Genomic DNA, 23727 nt, shown 5'->3' on the forward strand with positions numbered 1-23727 from the left:
TTACAGAAGGTATATGGCAAGGAACCCTGAAAGGAATGGCCTGCATTCCCTACTGGGTCACTGATTATTCGGAAGAGTTTGTTCTCAATGCAACATCATCCCCCAAGTACAGTGTTTTATTTTTCTAAGAATTCAATGTGCTCCCTGCCCTTGGTGTCCCTAAGAATCAAGGATGCTTCTATCTGCATAGCCTTGCCCTGCGTTCTGTTATTTGATTACACTAAAGCATGAGGAACTATTGTATACACAGAGGGATGATTTTGAATAAGTGCTTTAAAAGAACCGCAGCTCAGGAGATACAGTGGTACCTCGGGTTAAGTACTTAATTTGTTCCAGAGGTCCGTTCTTAACCTGAAACTGTTTTAACCTGAAGCACCACTTTAGCTAATGGGGCTTCCTGCTGCCACCGCGCCACCGGAGCCCGATTTCTGTTCTTATCCTGAAGCAAAGTTCTTAACCTGAAGCACTATTTCTGGGTTAGCGGAGTCTGGAACCTGAAGCGTATGTAACCTGAAGCGTATGTAACCCAAGGTACCACTGTACTAAGAAAGTTGTGATACTATGCATATTTACCTGGTAATAATTGGTCCCATTGAATGTTGCCAAACTTGCTGCCGAGTAAACATACACAGGACTGTGCTGCAAATGAACATCTCCGCAACTGGCATATCATCTTTTAATTTATCTCATAATAATAATACTGTAACAACAACAACAACAACAACTTATTATTTATACCCCAACCACCTGGCTGGGTTTCCCCAGTCACTTTGGGCGGCTCGCAACAGAATATTAAAAACACGTTAAAACACCAAATATTAAAAACGTCCCTAAACAAGGTTGCCTTCCCACTTCCAAACAAAGAGCAAGAACTGAGCCGACAATTTAAAAAGTATCTCTGCAGTTATAAAACCTGAAGTGGTGATTAATTATTATTTTTCACAGGCAATGACTAACAAAACCACGATGCCCCACATGTCTTATTCCAGCATTACTTTCTGCTCAGAGTTATTTCCACTTCCTTTTGTTTCCTTGCAAGATAAAGGACTGGGGGAGGGGGAGACCTCAGAAAATCCAAGGAAGCTTTTGAAGGCAACAGGAGTGCGGCTGCTACCTAAATGGGATTATGTCCCCCATCATTCCTTCTCTTAAATGAACTAATCCTTTTCTGAATGAACCACACAGATGATGGTGGACCTCTTCTTCTAATTGTTTCTGGGACATCATCATCATCAAACCATAGACTAGTCATTCTCAGAGTTTGGTTCTGGGCACAATAGTACACAATGAAAGAATGGATAACGTTCCATGCGAAATATATTGATTTTAACAAGTCTGTTTTCTGTGTGCCCACAGCACACATACACACCCCAGGAGAGGCCGCCTGCTGTATCTCACTGGGATTTACTGTTCTGATCTTGCCTCCTTCCAGTCTGCGTCTGCTGGAATGGATAGTTCTGCCTTGCCTGCAGAAAGTGCAATTGGATAGGCCCCTCCTCAAAAGAGAGATGCACTTCAATGACCTGCCCTCAAAAGAGTGTGGGCCCAGTGAAGTGACTCAGGGGTGGGGCCTTGAAGTCTGCCTCCCATTTAATCCAAAAGAAAAGTATTATTCAGCAACCAGAAATTTATATGATACCTCCTTAAGCTAAAGGAGGGAAGAGGAAAGCTCGCCACAATTGCCAATTGGCAGTCTTGCGAAGACAGACATCGAAACGCACAGAAAAATCAAACTGTTTCCTTTTTGAGCAAAATAATGCTATAGCTGAAAAGATTGAGAAATCTTAGTCATCCGCCACAACTGGAACTTTAAATAGAAGCTCTCTAGAGATGTGGAAATAAGTCTTCACACCCTCTTGTTTCACACTTTAATGGAAAAAACATCTCTTACAGGGACAGAGTTTCCAGAACTCTGAATTAAGAGTGGGGAAATGGAGCTTGCAACAAAATTCATCTGTGTATCCTATCCTGTCCTGTCCAGGCTTCCTGCCATCCATTCCATCCTCTGAGATTCTGTTGCCCACTCACCCTTCCACACCTTTCCCTATTTCCCCCATAACTGGCACTCAAAATTCTGTGGCTACTGTGCGTGGACTGGTTTTGGGGTGGAGTAAGCCCCACATGTTGCACTTTGGAAAGTCTTGAACATGCTCTTTGCCTCATTCTGGCTGCAATTCTGCCAACACTCAATACCTGCATTCGCTATTACAGTGGTACCTCAGGTTACATACGCTTCAGGTTACAGACTCCACTAACCCAGAAATAGTACCTCAGGTTAAGAACTTTGCTTCAGGATGAGAACAGAAATTGTGCTCTGGCGGCGCGGCGGCAGCAGGAGGCCGCATTAGCTAAAGTGGTGCTTCAGGTTTATAACAGTTTTAGGTTAAGAACGGACCTCCAGAACGAATAAAGTACTTAACCCAAGGTACCATTGTATTGGTGCTGTAGAGTGGACTGAATTATAGGACAAGGGGTGATCAATTTCTGTGGCCACTACAGTGGTAAAGGTAAAGGGACCCCTGACCATTAGGTCCACTCATGACCGACTCTGGGGTTGTGGCGCTCATCTCACTTTATTGGCCGAGGGAGCCGGCGTACAGCTTCCGGGTCATGTGGCCAGCATGACTAAGCCACTTCTGGCGAACCAGAGCAGTGCACAGAAACACCGTTTACCTTCCCGCCGGAGCAGTACCTATTTATCTACTTGCACTTTAACATGCTTTCGAACTGCTAGGTTGGCAGGAGCAGGGACTGAGCAACGGGAGCTCACCCCATCGCAGGGATTCGAACCGCCGACCTTCTGATCGGATCGGCAAGTCCTAGGCTCTGTGGTTTAGACCACAGCACCACCCGCATCATGGTCCAAAGGGATCATGCTCCAGAACAAACAGGTTCCACCTTGCAGTAAGAGCTTCACAGGTTTTGCGCACATGCGCTCTGCCACAGGTGAAATCATAAGGCGTTTATACCACCAAACTCTGACTTACCATTTGGCAGGGCCACCCACATGAAATTGTTGTCAGCCACCCTTGTTCTAGAATAAAACACAGGCCGGATTTGAGAGCCATCCATTCGCAAAGTGCCATTGACACACCTGAGAATTTATTTGCAGAAAGCAGGAACAAACATATATTGAAAGCAAAATCTCTGTGCTACGTGTCACTGTGTCTCTGCAGGTATTGCATAAGGAAATTGAAAAGCCCTGCCCAATTAACTCCTTCTGCAAGTTTGCAGCCGTTCAGCTGTTGTTTGCACAGGTTTACTACCATGCCAAGGATTTGCAAGAAGCTGTTACTAGTTCTCCTAAATTGTCTTGCAGTTCTGTCTTTTAAAAATGGACAATACAGAATCAGCCATCAGTTGCTGATGTTTTTGAGACGCTGGCCTCCCTCCCTGCCTAACCCTGTAAGCCTAAAATACTTCACTGGGTAACACTGAAATTAGACAGGAGTTTGTTCCATATTTTCTTTCTCCCCTTAGCCACAGAGAGAGCAATTCCATGTCCCCAACCTTTGCTTTCTGAAAAATTCTTTGGTGTATTACTGCATAGCAGAGTGGTGTGTGACAAGGATAAAGAGATTAGACATGTTTTCATTTAACTCCTTCAGCTCAGAATTGGCAAAGGACAATGGGTTTGCTTACGGTTATAAGAAAGCCTTCATTAAAAGGCCAGGCAGTTCAGACAAAAAAGGAAGCACAGCCGTAAAATGGTTCTGCTGAATTTTTCCTTCGTAAGCACAGACAGAAGCAGTCATACATGGGCAGAGTCTGGGATGTAAGATGCAGCGCATAAATTCTATCTGCTAAAGACATTCACAAAAATTGCTAAAATTGCTGACGATGCTCGGAATAATGCGGACACTGCTAAACACGGTTGCAGCTCATTTGCCAGCTGCACTGTTCTTGGATCATGATAGTTCGTCTAGGGTGGTTCAACTACTAGTATCCTTGAGAATAGATGGCTGAAATGGACTCCATGTGGGGCTGCCCTTGAACAGAATTATGGAGAACGGGTGTTGTCAGACATTAGCCACTGACAACACAAAGCACCTTTGTATGCTACTGGTCTGTCTTCATGGTCCTACTGTTAGCATAGAGAGTTAACATTTACTTAAAAGATCACCTTATTCCTTACACCCCTGCCCAGTCTTTGTGATCCGCCACTGTGGCATGTCTGACGGAGCCTGGCACTGTTAAGACTATCTTCAACAAGAAATGGTGCATTTAGTGTGGTGGCCCCGAATCTCTTGATTTAGTGAAACCAAATTGGCATGATCTGCAATGAGTGTCAGGCACCAACTTAAGATTTGGTTATTTCAGCAAGCCTTCTTATGGAAATAAGTTATTGCTTTATAACCTCCTTAGATGAGCCATTTTTAATTTTTTTTTGCATTTCTCTTTCTTTGATTTATTCTGCTTGGTTTTTTTTTATATTCTGTGCATCAACGAGATATATTTTGACTGAGTCTGCGGCAGAGCCATTAACATAAGTCCATGTGCAGATACTTGCAGATTTATGGATATATGTTTAACATTTGTTTTGTGTTTTCTTTTGTAGTTTGTTTTCTAAGTGTCATGTGTGTATGTGCTATAATAATAAGTTAATAAAATGCATTTGCCCCCAAAAAGAAAAAGAAATGGCCATTAACAATCTTCTCACACCCAGTTCAGCATGGCATGGAAACGCTGGACAGTCAGGTTGCAATTTTAATGATGCTGAAGTCTGGTTGTTTATTATCCGTGGAGCTTGCTTCAAAATAAGCAAGGTTGCACTGCCATTGTATTTCAGCACTCATTCTTACTGTGTTTATTTTTCTCGAGTTGCACTGTTCCTTGGTGGAGAAAACGTTGTTGCAATTTTCCATCTCCTCAAATGCCCACTGTAATATTTTAGTACACTTCCCTCCATCTTTCGGGAGTGCAGGAAGCTGCCTTATACCAAATCACATCCCTGACTGACTTAAGTGAATATCCCACAATCCCTAACAGCGGCTCATTAGGGTTTCAAAGAGATATAGATCAGAATATTGACCCTGATGTGTTTTGCCCCTGAGCCTTGGCCCTTCTTTTGGTGCCAAACCAAAGCAGCATTTCTTCCCAATGCACAAACCAGCTTTTGCGGGTGGGATTTCCTCGCAATCAAAGCAGGGAAGAAAATAGTGAATTCCCCTCTTCATGCCAGCTGCTCTGAGCCCAATAATTACCAGCAGCCCCAGCTTTCACAACTTGCATATTTTTATTTTTAAAAAACTTGCAGTTCCTACATTGCTTCCAGCATTTTTGTTTCTTGTGTTTTTCCTTCCCCTCCACATTCCTGTAACTCTCGAATTCAGTTTATCCTTCTCGGCATGTCCAGGAGTATGGGCACGAAGCATTCTGATTTTCTAAGCCCCTAAACACACACACACACACAAACTTTAAGACATTTTGTTTGCTTGCTTCTCAAACACTTGGTTTGCATAGGTCAAGATTTCTGGAGTTGACTCCCTTTGCTTGCAAGCCAACCTGCTGACCTACCAACCTACCTTGATCCATCTGTAAGCATTTTAAGAGATGAAGCTGGCATGTGAAGCTGCGGTAAATGCTCACATTCACCGCAACTTCACATCCCAGCTCTTTTTGAACGCAGGGACTGTTCTCAGATGCCATTTCACATCCCTCAAAATGCTTATGGATGGATCGAGGTTCCATACACACTGCCTTTAAAGCGCTGGTCTTCAACTTGTTATAAGAATTTTAAGGTCGCAAATATGGAATAAATGCTCATAAATGCACACAGACCTAAATATATGAACCATGTGTCTGAAATAGCATGGGAGAGCAATCCTGAAGCCATTTTGACTCTCCCAATGACCTCAGATATTCCTCCGCAGTAAGTGGGGCAAATGGGGAAAGCCTTCCTATTGTCTTTTTGCTTGCAAATCCTGTCTTAAGGGCGTGTTTGTGTATGAATAGGGTGAGCTTGTGACCTGGACTCAGGAACTAAGTAATAAGAATGGCCAGGCTGCCCAGGTAATGCAATCAGTGACCATTATCAGGCATCCTGGCAAACAGGATTTCTGCTGTAGGCCACCTCCTTCTGGGATGTATGTATGATGTTTTCGGGGGTAGCCTTGGGCTACAGGGCGGGCAATTTCAAAAGTCTGTATAAGGGCTTGCACACCATTGTTCAGGGTTCTCTCCTCCCTGCTGTGTGTGGTGAGTGGGGACCCTGTTGCAACAGCTCCTTGGATAAAGATCAGGCTTACTAGCTGCTTTGCTTCTCAATATACTCTGGTTGGCCTCTATTACTTTCTCCTGCCGATAGGGAACCTACTTAAGGACTCTATACGGGCTCCGGAATACCCCATAAGGGAAAGGGAGCAGCTTTTCTTATAATAAACTGGTGGCTCAGGAGAAGCTACTAGTGTGTTGCGGCCTGATCCAGTCTGGGTGACAGCAGGAACTCTGCCACTGTGCAAATGTAGGGTTAAAGGTTAAGAAGCGGATCTCAATTGTATATTTCAGTTAAAAGTGGGTCCTGGGTCTTAGAAGGTTGAAGATGCCTGCTTTAAAACACATTTATATCACTTTTGCGGTCATGGTTTACCCCAAAGAATCCTAGGATCCTGCTCAGCACAAATGACAGTTCCCTTGATTCTTTGAGGAGAAGGAATGCACACGGAATGTGCTTTCAATGTATGTTGTGGATTTGACTCCTGTTTCGGAGGAGGCAAACTTTCCCTTTCTTTCTTTTTGAACACCAACATTTTCAGTATACAGGAGGGTTTCTCCTGCCTTCTCCCTCCACCCATTCTTGTGTCCAAATACAACGTGGCCCTTTTAAAATCTATATTATTCTGCACCTTGACATAAGCCACCATGAGCTCTAATACTAGTGTAAATAGCAGTGAGTGTACTCAGTGTTAAGACCCAGACAAATACCCATATGTTCCTCTACAGGGTAGGAGCAAACTCCAAAGTCGCACAGTTAATGAGGCAAAACAAAGTTTCCTAAGGCTCCAAAGTCTAAACTTGCAATTTTGCTGCTGCAGGAGGCAGTGAAGATGATATGCTTCCCATTCGGTGAATATTTTTAAGATTCTTATTGTATGGATAATTATTTTTTTAGTCTGGTGGGGGGTTGTTATGCTGAATTTAATTCCAGTCCCCCTTCCCTGTTTGTTAGTCTTATTCGTACCAAGAAACCATGCAAATCTTACAGAGTTAAGGGCAGCTTTGAGTACTATCTCTTCTGACACAATCATTTCCCTGCCAAGGCAGTCACTAAATCAAGCGCTAGGCTTATTATTTTTAAAATTGCTTCTGTTCCACTTTGGAGCATAGGCCCACCGTCTCGCTCCCAGCACCTCACGGAATAGCAAAAACAAGAGGTCCGCTTCAGGAAAAAGAAGCATGCTGTACTTCAGTTCAAAGTAGTTCTTGACTAGCTATGGGGGTTTCTGATTTGTACTGCAAAAGCATTATGGAGAATAAGGTCTTACCTTAGGTTTGTTGGCAATTATGTTGGAATATTTTTAGTTGCTTAAATTGTAAATGAGTCCAAAGGCAAAACTATGCCTCCACATTCCATCAGGGATAGCTCAGTCAGTAGAGCATGAGACTCTTAATCTCAGGGCTGTGAGTTCGATCCCTGCATTTGGGAAACGATCCCTGCATTGCAGGGGGTTGGACTAGATGACCCCTGTGGTCCCTTCCAGCTCAATGACTCTATTCGATTCTGTTTATTTTTCCTCTCTTATATTGCCATCGGAGCAGTGAGGTCAAAGCAGAACAAAGTGGGCACTTCTGGCCTGTCTCAGTTTTCGGATGGGGTCACAAATTCAGGTTGCACAGATATAGTTGGTTAGAAGTCTTGTGCAATAAATGTACACACACACACCCAAAAAAACCCCAAACAATGGACCTTTTGCAATAAGGAGAGTGATAGGGAAATGCCCTGGAAAGGGTGGGAGAACATTTGCTTTAATGCCACACTATTTAAATCTGAACTAAATAGCCAACCATCTCCTTGAAAGTCAATCAAGACGAATGCTCAATAAAGAGTATCTTTGGGCCAGTGGGCAACCCGGGTGAATTTTTGGTACATTATTGGTACAGCTCAGCAGCTGCAGACCTGATGCTTCTCTTGGATGGGAACCAGTATATAAGTGGAAAACAAGTTTTGCTTCTATTTCTTAAAGCGAAAAGTGGGGACAAAGGCATTAACTGTTCAGCTCTTTGAGCTGGTTTGTCTTTGCTTCTGTCAAATTGTTCAGTCTTCAGAGAGAAGCTCAGAAACGGCTGCATTTCAAAATATTTATGGAAACAAGTTATCCACTCTCCCATGGAAGTTGGAGCTAGATACAAATTAAGTAATACTGTACAAGAAAACTTCAGATTCTCTGCAATGGCAGAAAGCAAAGCCCTTCCAAGCTTTAGCCATTTTTTTAATTTATAGAAAAAAATATTTATATACTGCAGTATCATTAAAGAATGCTCCAACTACCGCACAATTTCACTCATTTCACATGCTAGCAAGGTTATGCTTAAAATTCTACAAGGCAGGCTTAAGCAGTATGTGGACCGAGATCTCCCAGAAGTGCAAGCTGGATTTCGAAGGGGTAGAGGAACCAGAGACCAAATTGCAAACATGTGCTAGATTATGGAGAAAGCTATAGAGTTCCAGAAAAACATCTACTTCTGCTTCACTGACTACGCAAAAGCCTTTGACTGTGTCGACCACAGCAAACTATGGCAAGTTCTTAAAGAAATGGGAGTGCCTGATCACCTCATCTGTCTCCTGAGAAATCTCTATGTGCGACAATAAGCTACAGTTAGAACTGAATACGGAACAACTGATTGGTTCAAAATTGGGAAATGAGTACAACAAGGCTGTATATTGTCTCCCTGTTTATTTAACTTATACGCAGAATTCATAATGCGAAAGGCTGGGCTGGATGAATCCCAAGACAGAATTAAGATTGCCGGAAGAAATATCAACAACCTCAGATATGCAGATGATACAACCTTGATAGCAGAAAGTGAGGAGGAATTAAAGAACCTTTTAATGAGGGTGAAAGAGGAGAGCACAAAATATGGTCTGAAGCTCAACATCATAAAAACTAAGATCATGGCCACTGGTCCCATCACCTCCTGGCAAATAGAAGGGGAAGTAATGGAGGCAGTGAGAGATTTTACTTTCTTGGGTTCCATGATCACTGCAGATGGTGACAGCAGTCACAAAATTAAAAGATGCCTGTTTCTTTGGGGGAAAGCAATGACAAACCTAGACAGCATCTTAAAAAGCAGAGACATCACCTTGCCAACAAAGGTCCATATAGTTAAAGCTATGGTTTTCCCAGTAGTGGTGTATGGGATTGAGAGGTGGACCATAATGAAGGCTGATCGCCGAAGAAATGATGCTTTTGAATTATGGTGCTGGAGGAGACTCTTGAGAGTCCCATGGACTGCAAGAAGATCAAACCTATCCATTCTGAAGGAAATCAGCCCTGAGTGCTCCAATACTTTGGCCACCTCAGGAGAAGAGAAGACTCCCTGGAAAAGACCCTGATGTTGGGAAAGATGGAGGGCACAAGGAGAAGGGGATGACAGAGGACGAGATGGCTATGAACATGAGTTCGACCAAACTGTGGGAGGCAGTGGAAGATAGGAGTGCCTGGCGTGCTCTGGTCCATAGGGTCACTAAGAGTCGGACACAACTAAACGCCTAAACAACAACCTCATTAAAATATAGCGGTTTACAACAACAGAAGCACATAAAACCAAACAATAACATTATAAAAAGTCAAAAATAAGTTAAGAGCAAAAGGAAATTAAAAACAAAAAATAAAAACGTAGTTTTGTGGAGAGACTATTCAAATGTGTACAGGCATGACTCAAATGGCTCATCAACTGCATTGACTAAGCAGGAGGAAAACAGAACCTATTCTCCATTTTGAAAGCATTTAAACCCTCTATTATTTGCCAAAGAATAATGGTTAGAGTTTACATGGGGAAATACCTTAGAAATGTATGCAATATATTTCAGCTGTCTTTTAAAGCACACTGGAAATCAGGGAAGCAGACAAGCCTTGGCATCTGACTCCAACCATTACAACCATAATTATTTGGAAAAATAACTCTTAAAAATAAAATAACTCTTAAAAATAAAAAATAACGTTTAAAAATATATCATTACCTGTATTGAACCATTTAATTTCTCAGCCCTTTGCAATCACAGCAGAGTAGACCATGAAAGCAGCTTGTGGCAGACAGGTAGATGGGTTAACAGGCAACCAACTGCAAGTTTTGTGAGTGAGAAGCTACAGTGGCTAGTGGTCCCCAAATTACAATAGCGAATGTACAAAAATATTGCAGCTAAGTAGAAGAAGCACCAAACCCTACAAGAGAAGGAGCAGAATCCACAAATCATTGTGCTTCAGAGATTTCAATATATCCCAAGAATCAGAAGCGGCTTTTTACATGGATGGGGGGTACATGCTATGCTAGCTTACAGGTGAGTCAGTGCAGCTGACCGGGAGCAGGGAGGTCGGCATGGTGAAAAAGTGCCAGCGGGAGCACCAGATTGGCTCTGAAATGTGTTTGCACCACGCCAACTTCCTCGTCATCTGCCCCCTCCTGGGAAGCTATGCCAACCTACTTGCTGGGGAGCTAGCACAGTGGCTCTGCCCCTACCCGGCAAGAAGCCCCTTCCACAAGAAATGGGCATCTGCTATGAAGCAAACTACATCAGCTCTAAATGCAGATTCCGCAACCCATGTAAAAGAAACCTCAAGGTTAGATTACTGCAATGCGTTATATGTAGGGCTGCCTCTGAAGACGGTTCAGAAACTTCAGCTGGTGCAGAATTCAGCGGCCAGGTTGCTCACTGGAGCAAGATGGTTTGAGCATATTACACCGATCCCAGACCAACTGCATGGGCTACCAATTAGTTTCCTGACCCAATTCAATGTGCTGGTTTTGACCTATAAAGCCTTAAACGGCTCAAGACCGCAATACCTCAAGGACCGCCTCTTTCCATATGAACCTACCCGGACCCTGAGATCATCTTCTGAGGCTCTCCTTCATGTACCCCCTCCACAAGAGGTCTGGAGGGTAGCAACACGAGAACAGGCCTTCTCTGCAGTGCCCACCCCCCATCTGTGGAACGCTCTCCCCAGGGAAGTTTGCCTGGTGCCTTCATTTTGCACCTTTAGGTGCAAAACGCTGCATTTTAACCAGGCAAACCTGGTTGATCCTATCAACATCCTATGCCCTTTTAAAATGTGTTTTTATGGGGGCGGCTATTGGGTTGTTGTTTTTATTTTTATTAGGTATTTTGTGGTTTTACATCTTGATTTTATTCTGTGAACCGCCCTGAGACCCCTGGGTATTGGGCGGTATAGTATGTATGTATGTATGTATGTATGTATGTATGTATGTATGTATTGGGCTTGCAACCAGTTCAGAGTTCTTTGAGAAGGGGATATTTTATTGCACGACAGTAAGCATCCTTTTACAGGGCAATCCCAAACATGTATGCTAAGAAGTAAACCCTATGGGACCAACTGGTCTTAATTCCAGGTAAGTGCTGATAGGGTTATTTCCGTGCTCCATACTCACTGGGAGCAAAGGGTTCTACCATGCAAGGCTCCAGAAGCTGTTCTAAGTGAGTGCTAACCTGAACTCAGACCTTACTTACTCTACGCAGAGAACAGACCGGTGACCTGTGGGAGGGGAGAAGGAGATCATTTCAAAGTGGGAGGAATCACAGAATCGTAGAATCATGCAGTCAGAAGGGGTCACGAGGGCCTTAAGAGTCCAACCCCTTGTAACGGAGGACAGTCTCAGATATGTCCACTTGAAAAGAAATGGATGGGGTGGCAGTGGTGGCTGATGCCGCTTGGCACTGGTGGGACAGAAGCCAGGGAGCCCAACGGTATGTGGAGCCAAGAGCTGATGATAGGTAGGAGCCAGCTAATTCTAGTTTTGTCCCCATCTTCTTCCCTGATGAGTACTACTTCCATCAACGGGTGTCTCTGAAAATTTTTACACATCACTTGGGAAGAAAGACGAACTAATGCCAGTGTACTGGAAGAAGCAAAGATCACCAGTGTCGAAGCAATGATTCTTCAACATCCACTTCGCTGACTGGTCATGCTGTTCAGATGCCTGTTGATCGTCTTCCAAAGCAACTACTCTATTCCGAACTTAAAAATGGAAAGCGTAATGTTGGTGGTCAACAAAAGAGGTTTAAAGACTCTCTCGAGGCAAATCTAAAAAAATGTAGTATGAACACAGACAACTGGGAAACACAGGCATGCGAGCTTTTCAGTTAGAGAACAGCCTTTACTAAAGGTGTCATGGAATTTGAAGACGCTCAAACTCAAGACAAAAGGGAGAAATGAGCTAAGAGGAAGGCACCTTTGGCAAACCCTCACCGTGATCAACTCCCACCCGGAAACCTATGTCCCCACTGTGGAAGGACGTGTGAATCCAGAATTGGCCTCCACAGTCACTTACGGACTCACTGTTAAGACCGTGTTTATGGAAGACAATCTTACTCCACTATGAGGGATCGCCAGAGAAGAAGAAGAAGTCTACAGGGCAACCCTAAGGAGGGAGTAGCTGGCAGGTTGCCCGGTTCTGGATTGGTTGTAGGTAAAAAGACAAGCTGGTAGGAGGATAGACTGAACTTGGAGGGCAGTGGCCTGCTTGCCCCAAAAAACTAGCCTCTACTGGGAGGAGTCTCCTACCCAGTTTGGAGCTCTAGAGGAGTCAGAAAGACCTGTTCTGAAAGAAGGCGTGCCATCTCCATGTGCTTCGAGACTTCACTTTGCATTTCCCCACCCTCCAGCTTTGTTCTTTGCATTATGCGCCCTGGGCAGTTCATTTAGAGGCCACGAAACTGAAAACCAAGTGCGTTCTTTCACCCTGCTTGCACAATCCTCCTTCTCTGATGGGAATGGAAGTTTCCCTCCTAGTTTTCACTTCCTCCATGGTGCTATCATCATTGTTTTAAATTAGATTGCAAATTATATTTTGTAGTCAGTGTGTCAGATTGCCGTACTTTTTACAAAGGTGCCAAAAGTGTCTCGCTCACGCAGATTACACAAAACCTGGTGAAAGGGAACAAGACCTGGTTTATACAGACTCTGCTCTCCCCAACTGCTTTCCAGGATCCTCTATTGGCTCAAAGTAATACAAGCAAGCAGGTGGCGCTGTGGTCTCAACCACTGAGCCTCTTGGGCTTGCTGATCAGAATGTTGGTGGTTGAAAATCCCGCGATGGGGTGAGCTCCCGTTGCTCTGTCCCAGCTCCTGCCAACTTAGCAGTTTGAAAGCATGCCAGTGCAAGTAAATAAATAGGTACCACTGCAGCGGGAAGGTAAATGGTGTTTCCGTGCACGCTGACTTCCGTCATGGTGTCCTGTTGTGCCAGAAGCGGTTTAGTCATGCTGACCACATGACCCGGAAAGCTGTCTGTGGACAAACACTGGCTCCCTCGGCCTGAAAGCGAGATGAGCGCTGCAATCCCATAGTCACCTTTGACTGGACTTAACTGTCCAAGTCCTTTAGCCAGTGTGGTGTAGTGGTTAAGAGCGGTGGACTCACAATCTGGTGAACCGGGTTCACGTCCCAGCTCCTCCACATGCAGCTGCTGGGTGACCTTGGGCCAGTCACACTTCTCTGAAGTCTCTCAGCCTCACTCACCTCACAGAGTGTTTGTTGTGGGGGAGGAAGGGAAAAGGAGATTGTTAGCCGCTTTGAGACTCCTTAGGGTAGTGATAAAGGGGGATATCAAATCCAAACTCTTCTTCTTTTTTTAAAGCAGCATTGCTTGTGCATGTTGAAGAGCACTAACATTCCATTTTAGCTCCATGCACCTCTACGGTTTCTAAAGGAATGTTAGTTCTTTACATTATAACTTAGGACTCAGAGCCGATTTGGCGAGGTGAGCTTCTGCTGGAATGTTGTCGGGTTTGGTAAATAGGATCTAGACCCGCCTACCTCCGGCTTGCAATTACAACTGAAAGGGGAGAGATTTAAGGGGTTTGTTATCTGATGGTTGCATTGTAGCTGGAGAACAGGGCAGCCGGGAGGAATTTATCGGTTTTCTCCTGCCTCCAGCAGAGGCAGGACAATTCCAGCAGAACATGCCACCCAGCCAGCCAGATCAAAGGTAAAATGAAAGATGTACAACCTTTTCCAACCACAGGACTGAAGTAAGGGGAGATGGGTAGGAGAAGGAGACACACAGATTATTTGGCTCTTTGGAAGTCTGGATGAACAGGAGTTCTGTTTAATAGACCAGCCATGGATCATTGCAAGTCCATTACTAATTACATGCAAATAAAGCTGTTTAAAATACAAAATGAGACTGATAAAATGCTTGCAGAATAATAGCTAATCACTACATGTGTGGTGATTTCAGTCTTGTAGGCTCTAGTTATTTTCTAGTATCCCATGATCTACCAATGTGATTTGATTTTACCAAAAACAAAACAAAACAAAACAAAACCCACAGGATCTCTAAATTGTTTTAAGGCGTAACTCACATATATTAAGCAATCCTGGGTCTCCCCTCGTACAGAAGAAAATAAGAAAGGTCTTGCTTAGCAAATTGTTAGTAAAAATGCCAGCAATCTTTGATCATTGACTGAGAATTGGCCAATGATCTGTCTTTCAACCAACCCTGACCAACCCAATCTATCAGTAAGCTTCCACCTTACTGATAGTTTTATTACTTCTCAGTTTTATTTTTATGAAGGATGTGTGATATGATTATTTATTATATGGTATGATGATGATGATTGCAGTATACCTCCCTGGAATCCATCAGCATGAAAAACGGCTTAGAATTATTACACAAATAAACATGACAGGGCACTATCAATTAAGATAATCAAGAAAACTGAATGAGAGAGCTTACTGTACTCTTATAAAAACTACCTCCAGATCTTAGCATGTCTGTTGTCCTTGCAATTAATAAGAAGCTATTGTGCTTGTTTGAAGATGTTGTGTCACCCAAACCACTTAGGTTCCAGCTACACAAAACTGACTTTATCTTGACAAAGATACTGAGAAGATGTGTTTGATCTTGGCAAGAGCTAGGTGTACCATGAACCATGTTATTATGGAAGGGGAGAAAGTCTAAGGGGGAAAAAATTCTTAAGAGAGTCCTTTTGACTGGAAACAAATAAAAGGACAGTCCCTCTTCCCATGTTGTATATGGAAAAATATGAAACGAGCATCCAAATACAAAGATACAGACTCTTATGATATAAAATGCAAGCATAAATTATGGCAGAAAGGCTATTCATAAGCTCCTGAATATATTTGTCAGACTTACAGCCTGAATGAAGGGTGCTTAAGCAGGACTGAGCATAGGGGATTTATTTCCTAATATGTGTCTTTAGGATTCCAGGCTTATTGCTACATAAAAATCACATATTGATAATGCTGTAAATGGATGAAAGCTTTCAGCACAGAGGGGGAGGCGCAACCCACTAATAAAACATATTTTAATCACATTAAGTCACATTGATTTCATTTTAATATGCAGTGCAATTCTGCCCATGCTCACGAGATGTTCCACTATGTTCATTGGGGCCTTATCCCAGAAACATGTGAGGCTAACCTTGTCTTACTTGAAATGCCTACTGATTTCAGCCTTAGTATGATAAAAACCACATCTTTTATAATGACAGGCTGAAAATGATTAATGGGTTTGCAGCACTATGATATGACCATGTGATACTGGAAAACCCAAAGCCAATAAAACAATCTCGTACTACAACGTGGCTTCCTACGATTGCTCAGGTCATGGCAGAACAAACTCTTAGGTGAATCTGCTGTTGAAATCATTGCCTGGAAAGAGGGGGTCACAGGTATTGTCTCTACAACTTGCCAGAGTATGGAAAAACATATGCAAGAAGTCCAGATGCATAAAATGAGTGTATCTTCCATCAGATTTTTAATCTATTAGGTATGGGGGGGGGGAGAGGTCACGCCATTAAAAAATGGGTTTTTAAGCAAAAATACTTTTCGGAGGAGAAGCAGTAGCTGTTTTTGCAGCAGTGCTTTGTGAAACACAATTTAGAAAACCCCAAAGGACACTCTGTCCTTTTTGCACGGGACACAGGAATCAAGGCATCTCATTCTGCATGCCATTTTTCAAACACATGACGTTGCTCTTGGGGTGAGCGGGCTCCTTTCCAAGGACCCGGCCTCACACCAGAAGGTCACGGAGACGCACGCAGAACTTCTTGTTAAGAAATTCGCCAGGCATACGCTCCACAAAATGGGCTCAATCCAAAGCCTCTTTGGTTCACAAGATAGACAGTCCCAAAGTCATATTGAGGAGGTGAAACAGTTGCACGCAGAAGCTTTCACAAGCGGACACTTAACCAGAATCCAATTGGCCGTAGTCAACAGCACCCTGTCCAAATTGAGACGAATGCATGATTTTGTAATGTTTTCATCACAAGTGAAAAGTGCAATGGGTTGAAATCACACAATGATGGTAGATTGGGCTGCTGCTACCACCTCTGTGTTAACTTGTATGGAAAATACGAGTGTGTGGGGGGAATTACAAACGCACAGGAACATTTCCTTCTCCATTTATAATTAGACAGCATTTTCATTTTGCCCATAAAGCTCTCCCAGGAAAGGGGGGGGAGTAGAAGAAACAGCATGTTTCTGCTCTTATCTTGTTTTCCTCTCCCACAGTGTAAGCTGAATTCGGTTTTTAAGTTTCTGCTTAAACCGCACATGATCTTTCCACCCTTGCATTCTGGCACCTGTATCCCACACTTGCATACCAAGGGAAAAGAAGGTTGCAAAAACTCGGGAAATCACAGGACTCATAACAGCAGAACGACTTGCTACATATTTGTTGCAACAGACCAAATAGTTTTCTTTTCCCCTTGAAATCAAGTAAGCTCAATGCCGGTCTCCTTCTCTTTAAAACAAAAAAAGGACACTTGCTGTGCAACTGTCCAAGCAGTGGCGTAGCGTGGGGGTGCAGGGGGGGCCGGCCGCACCAGGCGCAAAATCTGGGGGTTAGGGTTAGGGGGCGCAAATCCACTGGTTAGGGGGCGCAAATCCACGGGTTAGGGGGCACAAATTACTTGCCTTGCCCCAGGTGCTGACAACCCACGCTACGCCACTGTGTCCAAGATAACTTTAAAGAAAGGGGAGAAAGCAGGAAAGCTCCCTCTGCTATGAGATCCAAAACATTCCTAGAGCCGACATTTCTGTACAGAAACACCACTTAGATGACCTCAATTAACAGATGGGGTAGAATTAAGGGCATGTTTTGAGATGAAATAATGCTCATTATCGAGATTTTATCATTGCCTTGCCTTCCTCCTGTTAGGATTTTAATTCAGGAAACTGGAAATAAATGATACAATTCATCTACATAAGGATAGCCCAGTTCCTACCCTGGTCACACTGGAGTCCTTGGGATTTTATAGGACCATCCTATAAATATTTACTTGGTAATAAGCTTGCATAATATGGAAATATTACACTCTAATACTGTGCAGGATTGCAGCCAAAGTCACTTCTAACCAAATGGATCAGTCAGAGCAAGCCCGCTGGTAATAAAAAATAAAAAATCCACCCCCCCTTTAAAATCACAGTGCAGTACTAATAACCACATTTACTCACATGCAGTCCTGTTGAATTCAATGGGGCATAGTCGCAGCCAAGCTGGGTTTAGGATCTCAGATAAGCTTCAAGGCTATTTTGTTCTATGCAACACGCTGCTAAGTCTTTTGTTAACCCTGAGAAAGGATATTCATTATCTTGTTAACATGCCAAGCATTACTTTATTTTCAGTGTTGATTTAATATCGGGGTTTAGTACTGATCTAAAGGGATTTGTTTGTTTGTTTGTTTGTTTGGGCTGCTATACGTCCGGATTTTCCCGGACATTACCGAGATTTCAAAGGTGCAATTGACGTCTGGGGGGAATTTGCGGTGCTTTGTCCTGGATCTCAGGCAAGCCAATCAGAAAATTGCGAGTTTTCCTTAAAAAAAAAATCTCAACAATTTGGGGGGGGGGGGTTTCTTCTTATAATACAATGCTATAGATACATTGTCATTCAGATCTAATTTAGGGTTGCTACTCATCCGGACTTTGGGCATTTTTGTTAAAAAAAATAAATCTCAGCAACTTTGGTGTTTGTCTAAAAGAAGCTCGACAATTTTGGTGGTTTCCAAAAAAATAAAAACCTCAACCATTTTGGGGGTGTCCTGGTTTTTACTTTTTGAGCTACAGCAACCCTTTATTCCTGAGGAGGGCACAAAGGTGGGTTTATTCACTTAGGAATTCTTAAAGTTTGAGACAAGCAGGTCAGCCAATTCTGCTCTTAAAACAAAAGAAAGAACACGACCTTCCCTCTCTCTCTCTCTCTCACACACACACACACAAAGAAAGAAAAAATAAAAAGCAGTTTACCATCCCAATAACATAGCTTAAGAAGCAGACTAACGGAACATGCAGAGCTTGCAAGTATGGCATCGAAAATAAGAAATCAAGCTGACAAGCTGACGAGGAAGGAATACCTTGCAGAAATTTGATCTCGGATACAAATTCCAGGTAGACGATACCTTGTGACCAGCAGCTGATAATATTAAACTTGCGGGAACATGGGAAATAAGGGGAAGGAATTAAGGTATATGCAGCTAAGCAAGATGTCCAAAGAGCTGTCAGGGAAGTCTCAAAGAACAGCTGCAGAAGAATGCAAAACTGGAAACTTAAAAATAAAAGAATGGAAAGTGTAGTTTGAGGAGAAGACAGGAGCCTCAAAGCCCACACAATGGCACCAAGAAGTCTGCCTACCTGCATGGAAAGTCAGCTTAGCAGCCTTTTCAGGAATCCGGAAAATCTGGACCACAAGTTAATGCATCTTTTTGCATTTGCAGGTGTGTTGGCCTGTTCAGACGAGAAGTGTTGAGATACCACTCGCCTCGTCCTTTGGCAATTTTCTGGAGACTGGAAAGGCGAAAAAGTTGTAATGAGCCAACCCAAAAAGGAAAAAAAATACCCTCCCTTCTCATGGGCCTGAAAGACGCATTCCAGAAAGGCGAAAAGGAGCGCTAATCGGTTAGACCAAATTCCTGACTGGGCATAAAGCCTTAAAGTTAAGCTATTCCGCTTCCAGAACTTAAGTCTTCTGCCTCTTTTGCTGAAGCTGTGGGAAATGTCGGTCTCAGGCCTTCTCCGCCCCGACAGTTCCCTTTCTTCACAGTAGTGAGGTTGTCTCTTGTCTACTCCCAGCCTTCAAACTCACCAAACCAGATTCCACCCCCCCCCCAACAACAACTTCCCATAAATCTGAACTGAAATTTTATCCTGTTCGGCTAGCTGCCCGAAGGCCAGTTTATCGTCCTTGCTGTTTCAGCAAGGTAGATAACCGTGCACTAGGGCTGCTGGGCATCCCTATTTTCCAGAACACGTCCCCAAAAACGGCGTCCTGGACAATGTCCCCGAAATCAGGCAGGTGTCCTGGGAAAGCGGCAATTGTGCCAAAAAGGCCAGAAGAAGAAAAGCTCTGTAACTCAAAAGCCTTTGTACTAAAGAAAGCTCCATGACTTTGGGAGTTGTCTAAAAAAACTCTGGGGGTTTCCCTTAATAATAGATAGATAGATAGATAGATAGATAGATAGATAGATGATAGATAGATGATATATAGATTAAATAAAACTTGAAGAACACACCAGAATACTAAGGGCATATTCTGAGGATCTTTTCCACATGACCTTGCTTCCATGAGAGGTTTCCCCAACCTGGTGCACTCCAGATATTTTGGACCACAATTCGCATCATCCCTGACCACTGCATGGGGAATTCGGTGTGTAGCAATTGGCGAAAAATCTTGGTCTATGTATGCCTTAGCTGCTTAAAACACAGTGAGGTCATTGCTCCCCTCGCTGTTTCTCATTGCCTTTTTTTAATTTCCTGTATGCACCAGAGAGGGGGCGAGGATGTCTTTACTAGGACTGCCACACGTCTGGACTTCCTCGGACATTATCGGGATTTCAAAGGTGGAATTGACATCCGGGGGTGGGGATGGATTTCCAAAAGGCGTTGCTCCTTAAAAAAGCTCGACAACTTTGGGGGGTCTCCTAAAAGAAGCTTGACAACTTTCAGGGCATCCTGGTTTTCGAAATATGGCAACCCTGACTGCGACAATTTCATGCCACTTTTCGCATTCTGGGAAATCACAAATGCAGGTTCGACCTCAGACCGTAGCAAAGGCGTATAGGTTATTCAACGTAAGGGTAAAATTAAACAAGACAGTAAAGAGTTGCTAGCACATAACACCCACCAATTCTTGTTTGTTTGTTTGTTTGTTTGTTTGTTTGTTTTGCAAAGGAATGATTATCCCAGTATTACTGCCACCCAGTACTTTTTTTCTTTAAAAAATGTTCAGGGGTACTCTCATTTTGTCTCAAGAAAATCGCCATTTTATAATTCAAATCGGGGGAAATAAATACAGTAAATTGACAAAAGTACAAAGATTCACCAAATGTTTAGGGCTATGTGTAACCCTGCATACCCCGAGAAAAAAGCACTGCTGCTACCACCCCTTTGTTCTAGATGGAGATTCTACTCCTCTAGCAGGCAGTGAAAGGGTTAGCAAATGATGTGTAGAATCTCAATCAGGAAGATCTTTTGTTACTGGATAGTCATCTGAAAACTCACCCAAAGAAGAATATTGGGGACTGCATTTGATCCCTGGCCAGAGCTATAATTCCCAGCACCCCTGAACTATGGTTCCCAGTGTGTGTGTGTGTGTGTGTGTGTGTGTGTATGGGAGGGGTGCGATGAATGTTCTTTAAATGTCTGCACTCAGGATGTGTGAAGCAGGTAGAGTAGTTAAATAGTCTAGTCTGTGTGGGGAAATGTCCAGGAAAATCCGGACGTAACGGCAATTTTTTTTTATTGCGATTTTGTTGAAGCAAGCTCAACAACTTTTCCGTCTAGATTTTCACTGTTTGAAATATGGCCACAGGTAGTTCAATGGGAACTGCTGCCAGCCTAGGAGCCAACTCCTAGGGGCTGAGGTGTCTTCAGCTCCCCCTATAAAATTATTAAGGGGAGTTGAATATTTTATTTTATTTTATTCAAGTTGGCACCCCTGGTTTCCAGGATTGTTGACAACCTCACTTTATGCACGAGTGGCACTGTGGTCTAAACCACTGAGCCTCTTGGGTTTGCTGATCAGAAGGTTGATGGTTCAAATCCCCATGACAGGGTGAGCTCCCGTTGCTCTTTCCCAGCTCCCAGTGGCGTAGCGTGGGGGGTGCAGGGGGGGCTGGCCGCACCGGGCGCAACATCTGGGGGTTAAGGTTAGGGGGCGCAAATCCACGGGTTAGGGGGCGCAAATTACTTGCCTTGCCCCGGGTGCTGACAACCCACGCTACGCCACTGCCAGCTCCTGCCAACCTAGCAGTTTGAAAGCACACCAGTGCAAGTAGATAAATAGGCACTGCTGCACGGGAAGGTAAATGGCGTTTCCATGCGCCCTGGCTTCTGTCACAGTGTTCCGTTGCGCCAGAAGTGGTTTAGTCATGCTGGCCACATGACCCGGAAAGCTGTCTGTGGACAAACGCCGGCTCCCTCAGCCTGAAAGCGAGATGAGCACTGCAACCCCATGGTCACCTTTGACTGGACTTAACCATCCAGGGGTCCTTTACCTTCACATTTTTACCTATGCAATCTGGAGTACCCACCCTTAGAATGTCCTGAATTCCAACCCGGGGGGCGGGAATGATTCTGTTGTACTCACCTGGTGTTATAGCACACCTGAAGTCATTGGTGCCATTGGAGGTTGGGGCAGAGATTGTGACAATTTGATTGTTTCTGTCCACTTTCAACTGTTTATCTGGCTAAATAAAAATAAATGCACCCCACCCCTCAGTCTAAAGCTACTTCCAGTTTTTTGGGAAAGAAACAAAAAGGGAAACTAGTTGAAAAACAATAAGTAAGTCCTTCTGATCTCCCTTGACAGTTGCTTGGAGAGCTCCAAATAAAACACCGAGGGTTATAGAAATCCAGGTATACTCCATCCATCTGACATTACACACCCACCCACCCCGCTGTTTCGAGGTGAATCTGACCTGATGAGTTTGTGGAAAGCACAAAATCTCATCCCGCCCCGTGCATCTTGTTCAACGGAATCCGTGACTCAAAACCAACGCTGCTGCAGAAGAGGAAGCAGCCACCATCAGAAATATTTCTGAAAGCAGTAATTCCTGCTTGCATTATTATGCAACGGAGGTCAGGGCCGGGGGGAGGGAGAAATGCTACGGCTTCATTCTTTTGAATGACTGGTTTCTGGTTCTTTTTTCTAAAAGAATGTTTAGGGGTACAGTACTCTCATTTTGACTCAAGAAAATCACCATTTTATAGTTCAAATCGGGGGAAATAAATACAGTAAATGGACAAAAGTACAAAGATTCACAAACTGTTTAGGGGTATGCGTACCCCTGTGTACCCTCAGAAAAAAAGCATTGGTTGGTTCTATCAGTGGGGACCAATAGGGCGACTTTTCAGTGTCTTCTAGGGTTGCCATATTCCCCAAAGGGAAAATCCAGACAAAATTGTTGTGCTTTTTTTTTTTGTCTAAAAGTTGTTGAGCTTTTTTGAGGGAACAGTTCCCCCAAATCATTTTGGGACTTTGGGAATTTTAAAATAAAAAAATCACCCTACTTGCCATACGTCCGAGGTTTTCCCAGACGTTTTGCCGAAAATCCACCTGGACGCTCTTTTGCTGGCTGATTCCAGAACATGTCCAGGAGACCCAGATGTATGGCATGCAAGTTTGGCCATGCCTGTGGGGGTCTCGGACTCTCTGCCTACCCGCTTTGAACAGCAAGCTGCTTTTGAAAGTCCCCTAAACTTCAGGAGAACTTTGCCATATGATCTGGTAAGGGAAAGAGGAAACAGGCTCAAAGCAGCCTTAGGAGGAGGCAGCTCGTTGTGTTGGAGCCTCAGTCTCCCCCCACTCTGCCTGCTTTCCCAATATGAAATTGTAAGAATATCATCATCATCATCAATAATGATGTTGCAATTTATTATTATTATTATTATTATTATTATTATTATTATTATTATTATACTCTGCAGTTAGCTGTACAGATTCCTTATGAATACAGGGGAATCATAGAATTGTAGAGTTGGAAAGAATCGTAAGGATCATCTATTCCAACCCCCTGCAAAGCAGGAATCTTTTGCCCAAGATGAGACTCGAACTCACAACCCTGAGAATAACAGTCTTGTGCTCTGCTGAGGGAGCTATCCCAAGTGGCATAGGATTGTCCTGTATGGTGCTTTGGCGCATTCAAGGACTTTCACATATATTGCTATAGTAATCCCTACAACAAATTCATGAGATTGTATTTACCTGGGAATAATCTGCAGTGAATTTTTGAGTGAGCAGAGATTACATAAAATTGCTTTATCGTTCGTATGAGGCCAGGGGCCTGTGTGCTATGCTCAAAATTTCTATAGTTTTCTATAGCACCTGGTTGGGTGCCTAGCCGTGGGCGTGGGCGTGGGCGCCAGCCAGGTGAGTGGAAGGCAGGGGGCAAACGCCCCCTGCTTGAGGCGGAGTCCGGCTCCCGGCCACAACCACTCCCCTCTCTTGCAGGGAGGAGAGTCTTTTGCATACACATATGCCTGGATAATTGTCATGGCTCCCCACCCCCGCAAGAATCCTGGGAACTGT

The 23727-nt window shown here is 43.7% G+C and overlaps 1 protein-coding gene and 1 long non-coding RNA gene across 5 annotated transcripts in view; one reads left to right on the forward strand and one right to left on the reverse strand.

Moving 5' to 3' along the window:
- RBM47 (RNA binding motif protein 47) overlaps positions 1–18970 on the reverse strand; it is a 91234-nt gene extending 72264 nt beyond the window's left edge. For 3 of the 4 annotated variants that reach the window (XM_081208908.1, XM_081208906.1, XM_081208907.1), the window contains exons 1-2: positions 18834–18970; positions 17658–17773 (exon numbers count right to left, since the gene is read on the reverse strand). The gene's annotated coding sequence lies outside the window, so the exon portion shown is untranslated. The remainder of the gene's footprint in view (positions 1–17657; positions 17774–18833) is intronic. The other variant, XM_081208901.1, reaches the window with a different exon arrangement.
- Positions 7001–19143, forward strand: LOC308595188. The gene is made up of 2 exons (XR_014011884.1): positions 7001–7065; positions 18917–19143. It is a non-coding gene; the product is annotated as an uncharacterized lncRNA (long non-coding RNA).
- The last annotated feature ends 4584 nt before the right edge of the window (positions 19144–23727 follow it).

Source organism: Podarcis bocagei (assembly GCF_964188305.1).
Source record: "Podarcis bocagei genome assembly, chromosome: 9".
NCBI classification, from domain to species: Eukaryota; Metazoa; Chordata; class Lepidosauria; order Squamata; family Lacertidae; genus Podarcis; species Podarcis bocagei.